At 48.5% G+C, this 8,886-nt stretch overlaps 1 long non-coding RNA gene across 1 annotated transcript; it reads right to left on the reverse strand.

Annotated features, from left to right (window-relative positions):
* Nucleotides 1-6,625: 6,625 nt before the first annotated feature.
* LOC112552044 lies at nucleotides 6,626-8,577 on the reverse strand. Its single transcript, XR_003096390.1, has 2 exons — nucleotides 8,468-8,577; nucleotides 6,626-7,356 (listed from the first exon to the last, which is right to left on the reverse strand). It is a non-coding gene; the product is annotated as an uncharacterized LOC112552044 (long non-coding RNA).
* Nucleotides 8,578-8,886: the final 309 nt, after the last annotated feature.

Here is an 8,886-nt window from a genome sequence, read left to right on the forward strand (position 1 = left end):
CCTGACCCGCTTCCCCTTTGGGTGTGATCCCCCCACCGGGACCTTTGGCTACTAGCCCTGGCCCACCGCCAGGCCAGTCAGAGCCCCAGGCCTGCAGCTCTTGGGCATTCTTCGCAGTGGGCCCCCAGCCCTTCGACCCTTCTTGTCCTGGCCCCAGCATGGACCAGTCAGGGGAAGTCCAGACAGGTGTTGAGTCTATGGCCCTTTTTCTCTCTCCGAGGGTCCACCCTCCAAACAAAGGGGTAACCTACCTGGTTGTGGGGGCTAAGGGTTAAGGCACCCTGACCTACCTTTCACCGGGGTGGTACCTGGCCTGGCATTTCCTGGGGGCTCCCACGCCACTGTGAGCCCCACCAGGCCACCCACTCCCGGCAGGGTGCAGTTTTAGGTCATACCCAGGACCAAGGAGCCTGCTGACCATCCCCTACAGCTCCTCCCTTACCTCCAGATGACCCCAGCAGCCCTCTGGCCAGGCAATGTTGTTGCCTAGCCTCCAACGTCAGAACTGCCCTGTTTATATGGGCAGCCCCTGATTCAAAATGGGCACCCTCAGCAGGCACCTGCCGGCTGCTGCCTTCTGGCCCTTAAAGTGGCCGGTATCACCAGTGCCTTGCCACAGAGACATATGTGGTTTTTACTGAAAGTAAAATGACTAACTTACCTATTCAATAATAAAGTCTTGAAAGATGGATGTTGGAAAACAGGACCCTGTCACTAATTTGAACTAGTCACGATTCACCTAATATGAATGACCTCTAAACATCTGATCTTCTCGGGTCAAGAATCAACAGATCCATTCTAAGTTTTTTTTAGACTTTTGGCCTTGCAGCACTTCAAAAAGTCAGAGCCTTCTCATTCCTATATTGCTGTGACAAAAAAAAAAAGTTATAGGTAAAATCAAGGATACAGTCATGGCAGTACAGTGTAATCAAACCTAATTTGGAAAATACTTCCTTTAACAATTGGCAGACTCATTTCCTGGAAAACCTCAAGCAAACTAGATGTAATAAGCTAGAAATAGCACTTCTGGGTGAGATGCCAAACAATGGTTTAATACTTGACTAATCAATGAAAACCCCAGTTTAATATGATAGAAATCAAAATGATATTCTGACTGACTCCTAATGCCCTTAATATTTCTCTTCTGTATCTTCTAGAGACTAACTGGGGAGGCACCTGAAGCTTAAAAGATCTAGACTTCAAAAAGCTTAAACAGGAGGATGAAGAGTGATGTAAACTAAATAGTGATTCTCAAGAGGAGTCTTCAAAGTTATGTCATTGTAACAAATCTAAGATCAACCCAAGAAGTCTGTGAAACTGGCTTGGCAAGCTTAAATAGGTAGATAGTGCTTTATGTGTGTGCAGCTATTAATTCTGAACTCCATTCTTGGAGAAACCTAAGGTGTGCACAGAAGTTGTTTTTTTTTCACCGTTTAAAGCACTTTATTGCCTTGATTTTTTAAACAGAAGTGCACAGCTTACAACACTTTAAATGGGTATAGTGCTTTAACCCTTGTTAAATGAGGTATTAAATTCTGAAGTGCTGTATTTTACAGAATTTAAGTAACCTACAGCACTTTAAATAACTTCTGTACACTGGTCAAATTTCTGACCACTCACTACCATACTTCTGTCATGTTTAAAAAGTGCTGTAACTTTATAGTGCTATAAAAAGTGATCTAAATTACAGTACTGTGAAACATGTATGGAGCAGTTCTGTACACACCTCTACTGCCAAACTTATCTCAGGTACAATGGTGAATCTTGTGGAAGCTTTAAAGATACAGTGGATTGTACCTGGAATAGAAGTTGTAACAGAGATGATTTCAGAGGGTGATACCAGGTAGCTCCATGTGCTTGGAGAATTTCAGAATAACTCCAAGCACTCACTGTACTTCGTGGCTGCAAGCAGCAGCACAGAGCACACAGCACTTCTAATAAAGATCCAAGTTGTTGCAAATGGAGTCCAAATGGAGTCACTTTATTACTGCACAGAGCTCTGCGCATGAAACAACCCACCTCTGCTGAGCAGACTATGGCCGAGGGGGCATATGGGAGCAGAGTAACAGTGGGCAGCACCCACCAGGGGTTTGCTCTGGAAGGTGGAGTGGGCAACAACGAGGGGAAGGCCAGATCTCTTTGCTAACGCCTCCCACCACCCCTCTGCAGCTTCACTCGGGTCCCAACATTTCCCCCACAACCCGCATTGCCTAAATTGGTGGCGGTGGCCTCCAGCGCCCCATGTGATCTCCAGTTCTTGCCACTCCCTGGTTGGGAGGTAGAATGGGGTTTTTGTGTGAGCATCTGCTCCTCCCCATTCCTCTCCTAGTGCCCAAGGCTGCAAGGTCCACGTTGCATGCCAAGGCTAGGGCTCGGGCCATGGCTCCCTCCCCTCCCTTCAGCATGCGCTACCTGTGGCCAGGGTGGCACCTTCCATCAGAGCAGGTGGGCTGTCATGTGACGTTAGAGCCATTGCAGAGGCTCTGCCACCCCCTGAGGCACATGGTGGGGAGCTCTGGCCTTTCTTGCCCCTGTCATACATTATATATATCATGCAGTTGACTGGTTAATGGTGCAATAAACTTAGAATGGCCACAGTGCAAAGTAAGAGGGGCCACAAGTGAAAAGTAATGATTGCACCATTAAGTACTGAGTCTGGCAGTACATTTAGAGGGGCCACACATGCAAAGTAATGCTAACAGGATTAAAAATGACTGTCTAGCTAGGAAGAGAGCCACCTAGTTACAACCATAGTGACTGAAAACATAGAACAGCTCTAGAGCTGATTTCTTTCCAGCTTAAAAGGGAACATGTGTGGGGGAGAGGGGGTCCCCGTGTTGGGACTCCATGGCCAGAAAAGCCTCTTGTTCTGTTCTGGGCTCAATGAGCTTTTGGCAACACAAGACTTGCTCCGGTATTTTTTCCATGGTAAAAAAAATGAGTGAAAGCCAAAAGCCAGCATTGTCTGAGGGGGTGTTTGATTCTAATGAGGTTGAGAAGCACCCATGTGGGCTGTGGAAACAGGCACAGAGGGCAACAGGGTGACAGCAGCCCTTGACACACACCTAGATACAGTGGGAGCCCAGTGATGCATACTGGGGACAGAGCTGCAGCAGGTGGTAGCATTTTTGCCACTCGCATTTTCTCTGCTGGGTTATTCTTTCTGTTCCCTAGACAAACAATATATTCACACAAGCCTCAGTTATGTCTGCATATGCGCCAGTTGAAAATTTCACTGAAATCCAAGAGCAGATGCATGTACAACTACACCAGGTGGCTGTGCTGTATGTGCTGCTACAAGTGACAGCCTCCTGTATGGGACAGGAGTGGCTGGTGGGCAGGCAGGGAAATGGGGAAAGTGGCAGTGTGAGGTGGAAAGGAAGCAAGTGGGCATGTGGGAGCACAGGGGAGAAGGAGCACCAGGCATGGGCTAGCAGTGGTCTATGGAGCTGGGCTAGGCTGTGCCAGCAGGGAGAGAGGGGAGCTGGCCTGGCTGTATAGAGCCCCTGCTGGCCGGGACCCCACGCTTTTGCCGCCCCACTCTATGCCCCGCTGGTGCTGGCCCTGGGGCACCGGCACAGGCCCCACACTCCCATCTGGCTGTCACTGCACTCCCTTGTGGCTGCTCACTCCCCGTCTCCCCTGCCCCAGGCCCATGGTACAGGTGGGAATCAGCATTCATAGCCCTGACCCTGCTAGCCCATCTGGGCTGAACAGGGGCAGTGCAGGACACACTGCTGCTCAGTGTGGGGGGAAAGCGGCCCCTCCCTCTCCCACTGCTGGCACTTCCTGGTGCAGCTTCCTGAAGCCCGCACAGGGCTTCCCTGCGGGGCAGTGGTGGCAGCACAGAGCAGATACAGGGCAGCCCTACCTGGGCTCCGAACAGCTGCACCAGGAAGCGCTGGCAGCAGGAGGGGGAGAGGCCACTTTTACTCCATGCAGAGCAACAGGTTCTGTCCCATGCCACTGCTGCTGAGCCTGCACCCCAGTGCCAGTCCTGGGCTCGCCTGTCCAGGCTGGGCAGAAACTGCTGCTTGGTGCGGGGAAAAGCAGCTCCTCCCCCTCGCTGCCGCTGGGCAGTTTTTGGTGTGGCCACCTGGAACTTGCACCATGCTGGGCCACCCTGCGGCTCCATTGCTGCCGCCTCTCAGCTGCCCAGCGTGGCAGCGGTAACAGTGTGGAGTACTCGCAGGGCAGCCTGGAGCCAGTGCAGGGCACACAGGGTTGTGGCTGCACAGGCTGGTCCCTGCCACAACCACTGCATGCCCAGGACTCACCTGGCCAGGCAGTGCAGAACAGATGCGGTGTGCACTGGGGCTGTGCGCTGTTGGTGGTGGCTGGGAGGCACCGCAGGGCGCTCGGGCTTTGGGCTGTTGTGGGCTGGGGGTGGGTGCTGACCAGCTCAGGGGGACATGTGCAGGGGGGGTTCCCATGAATACCCTACATACCCTCAAGCCCTTCCCACAAAACCCACAGCCACACCCTCCCCCACATCACACACCCCACACACACCATACCCCCACACACCCCCACAAACTCCCCATACACACATACCTCCCCACAAACCCCACATCCACCCACACCCCCAACACCCCTGAACACCCCACACAATATACAAGAGTAAGACTGCATTTTGACCTATTACTAGTGTTCCGCATTCTTGGTTTTTACCCATTTTCATTGATAAATTCTCCGATTCTTTATAAGTCATTTGTTTTTTACTGATTTACACCCATTTTTCAGTTCAAATCCCTGTTAACTAGCACGAGTGGGGAAAGGCTCATTCCCCACTCATGCCAGTTAACAGAGATTTGAACTGAAAACTGGGTGGTGCCGGTAAGCTAAAAGTGCCACTGTGCCAGTTACCGCGGGGCAGACCAGGCCGGGCCTGGCTGGGGCGTGGGAATCGCTCCTGGAGCAGGCAGGTCCAAACTACACCCCGGAGGCTCTGGCTTCGGCCCTGCCACCCCACCCTGTGCCCTGCACCCACTGACAGCTCCTGCTGCTTTGCTCCCTGCTGCAGCTCCAAGAGCGGCTGATGAGCCATGCCGTGCCCTTCCCCTAATCCCAGCCTTACTCCCTCCCTCCCTCACTGCCGATTTAAACTGATTTTTTTTCCCCTTTTACCTAGATTTCATCCCAGTTTTTATGTTTCAAAGGTAAACCCTGAAAAATTTCCAGATTTTTTTTTTTAAATAAAAACTGAGAATGAGGAACACTGCCTATTATACAATCACTTCTACATATACAGCACAAACACACACAAATCAGGACAAAAATATATTTTGAATTAAATTAAAAATATATTATTATGGGTTTTTGATTTTTAGTATATAGCCTTTTTTTTCCCCTGCTCTAAGATGGCAAACCTTCTTCCCCAAAGGAGTACTTCCAGGGGCAAGGGGAGGGACTTCTGGTGGCAAAGGTCAGAGGGTATGGGTGGGACTTTCAGGCACAAAGTAGCGGCCAGGGGACAGGGCACCTGTCAAGGGGCAGGGCTACCCATGCAGACCTCAACAGCTTGCCAAAACTTGGTAAGCAGCCCTCCACCCAAAATAACTGCCCGCCCTTGCAGTAGCGTATTAGCACTGTCCATGCTGTGACATGCTACTGCTGTGTTATTAAGCTACTGCACAGTTAGCATCTCATGTAGACACACCCTGTGTCTGTTCCCTTTTAACACCAATGTAAATATGCCATGTGTCCATGTCCTTACAATTTCTGTTATGTGCTTTTTTGTATGGGGGGGGGGAATTTCTGACTTGCCTCTGTCTCCTCCTCATGTGTCTCTGTCCTTTAATCTTGCCTCTTCTGCCTACCACATGCTGACCCTAATGTCCCATCCCTTCTAGGATACAAACATGGCCCCATGCACCCCTTCTTGTTGAACAGCAGCACAGAGAACATTGTTTATGGTTATATAAAATCACTGCTACAGAAAAAAAATGCTGATCTGTTTTGCTGTCTTTTTCATAGCCAGACTAGTTGAAAATAACTCTGTATTTAGAAGTAAAAACAATCAAAATAGGAGTACAAAATTAGTCCTGGACTGTCGCGACTACCACAAAATGTCAACCATCTTTAATTATGATACTAGGCTGACCTTAACCAGAGCTATACTTAGTTGCCCACATTTTTTTTTAATTCATCCAAACCAATTTAGTTACCTTCAGATGGCAGCCCTACGTGCCAGAATTGATTTTAAAATCCCTGGTTGTAGCCCTTACTATATTTAAGGCCTGAGTCACAGTTGCCCTAGGCCCCTGTATGCAAGTGTAACCAATGCAAAAAGCCCGCAGAGCAATTGTGGTCCCCAGTGGGGATTACCACTGAGACTGTAAACCTTAGGGCACTGTTCCTGCCTGCAAGAGGGAAGAAAAGAGCATTCCTATGCTCCAGTAATCTTCGCTGTCAAATTGAGGAAACTTGCAGGTGCCGGGGTACAACTACAGCTGCTCTAATATGCTACAGGAGACTGAGCTGGCCCTAGCAGTCTCAGAATAGAGGAGGCCCAAGACATCCTGTAGGATAATGCTGACACAGAGACAAAGTCCTCTCCTCAGGGCTTTCTTGTGATTAAATTAAACTCCCGTGGCAGGGAAAAATAGAGGCTTAGACGCATATACAACATTAAGCAGTAGCCAGGTATCCTTTTTTAATCATTAGGTGCCCAAATCCTTGCACAAACTTTGTGAAGGCTAACAGGGAACTAAACCATTCAAAAGTCCTCATGTACAGACTGCCAGTCTTCCTAAGGCACATACTTTCATACAGCTACCAGACAACAGCGCAGAGAGGAATTCCCTCATTTTATCCATCAACCAGTAAAGATAAAGCCCCTGATCCTGCAAATGCTTAAAACTTTGTCCTCAAACTTCTAAGACTCAAGGCACCCTTTGGAAAATTCCATCTCTTAGCTTTTGCTCACATTTTAAATATGGAAAAATAGAGCAGTTCTTCTGCTGCAAAGAACTTGAAAGACCACAATAGGTCAGAAATGTTTTTGACATTATGATGGATTCTTCTTTGAAATCTCTGGGTTTACTTTGTGAATCATGTGTAACTAGGAACTTGACTCCTTTTTCTTCACTTTTCCATGACTTTCATGTTTTCCACAATATCCGTGGACTGTGGGAAGCAAGCAGAGACTATCCACCCAGGGATATCTGTTGGTGTCTTTTACTCCTTCCTTCCTCCCAGTTTTAACTTATGATAAAGACTTTATATGTTGGTGGGTGGCCAAGACGCTGTAGTCTTTGGATTCAAGACCTTTTGAATATATGTACATCTTTAGGAACTTCAGTCTCTTATTTGTTCACTGTAAGAAGCAAACAGAATTGGGCAGCTGGAGAATACCTGTAGTGAAAAGACAGAACAGCCTGTTGTGCAAACAAAAACCCATAAGAGACATAATTCTGGGAAGAGCTACATGTAAGGAATTGAGGAGTTGGAATGCTGCTTTAATTTTGTTTTACACACACACACACACACACACACACACACACGTGCACGTGCACGCTCTTTATGTTATGATTGATATACATTATATCTTTTAAATGCTGGAAATGCTGCTTTTTCTATATTCTGGGGGGGGTGGTGTTCTTACCTTTTCAATGTAATTTTGCAATGCTTTCTCCTTTTATGTTAATTTTTGCTTCTTTGAGTCTTTGCTATTGTGCATAAACTTTTTTAAAAACCCTCTAAGACAGGGTTTGGAAATCTATAGATCCAATTTGCCAAGTGATTTTATCTTGCCTGAAAAGCTGGGATATCAGCAGCAGGGGATGGTGGTACTTGGGGGCAGCAGTGACCAGGTCAGAAGTGGTGCCCCCTCTGACATAAATCTGTTAATATGGTCCACTGCTCCTAAAAGGTTGCCACTTTTACTCTAGGTTAAATTATTCATGTCCTATTCTACATCCCATTTTCAAAAGTGCTTTACACATTTAGGAGCTTACATCCTACTGAAAGTCAATGGGACTTAGACTTCTAGATCAATTCTAAGAACTTTTGAAAATGTTACCCTTTGTCTCAGTTGCTCAGATTAAGATAAACTATACTAATTTTAAATATAATATTTCCATGGCAGTGAGTGGGAAGTGGAATGGTATCTTTGTAATCCCTTTCCTCTTGCTCTTTCTTTGTATCACAAGTCAAACCTAACACCCTGAGGTGCAGCTGCTTCATTTTAAGTGCTCAAATTGTGCCATTTACTTGGCACTCCAAAGAGAGGATTTGTTAAAGTTAAGCACATGCATAAGTGTCTGCAAGACTGTGGCCTATTTCCTACAGTGATAACCTACACTCTAAATCTAACTGATTTTATACGTTATAGCACTAAATTGGAATAGATAAGCTCTTAGTAAGTAGACTGCTCTCAGTGCTATACTTTATCTGGTGGCCATGGTGTCCCAGGGACAACAGGACTAGAGGGAGACCCCGGCCCAGAGCCAGAGGAAATACTCACTTATGCTTCGCAGGAGGTGGGAGCAGTGGCGGCGTGCAGGCCGGAGAACCACCCGCACGGCTCGTTAGCCGCGCTTTCATACGGCTGGGGCGGAGTGACGTCAGAGACAGGCGCCGCTCAGCGGAAATAAAATGCGGCCCCGAAGGCAGAGGGGGCGCGCTGCGGGAGGACGTGAAGCCCGGGGGGAAGCCTGGGAGTGGAACCGGGCACCTGCAAGGAGCCTTTGCCGTGGGCTGAATAGGCTGCAGCAGCGCCAGGAGCGACGGAGGCTGGGAGAGCCGCAGCCCCGAGGAAGAGCAGCGAAATTGACGAGGGAGCCGGCAGAAGCTCCAAAGAGGAGCCCAGAGAGAGGGCCAGCTGGAACCACCGGTGAGGTAACTGGGGACGAGCCGGCAGAGGCTCCGAGGAGGAACCCAGAG

Source organism: Alligator sinensis, unplaced genomic scaffold (genome assembly GCF_000455745.1).
Source record: "Alligator sinensis unplaced genomic scaffold, ASM45574v1 scaffold969_1, whole genome shotgun sequence".
Classification (NCBI taxonomy): domain Eukaryota; kingdom Metazoa; phylum Chordata; order Crocodylia; family Alligatoridae; genus Alligator; species Alligator sinensis.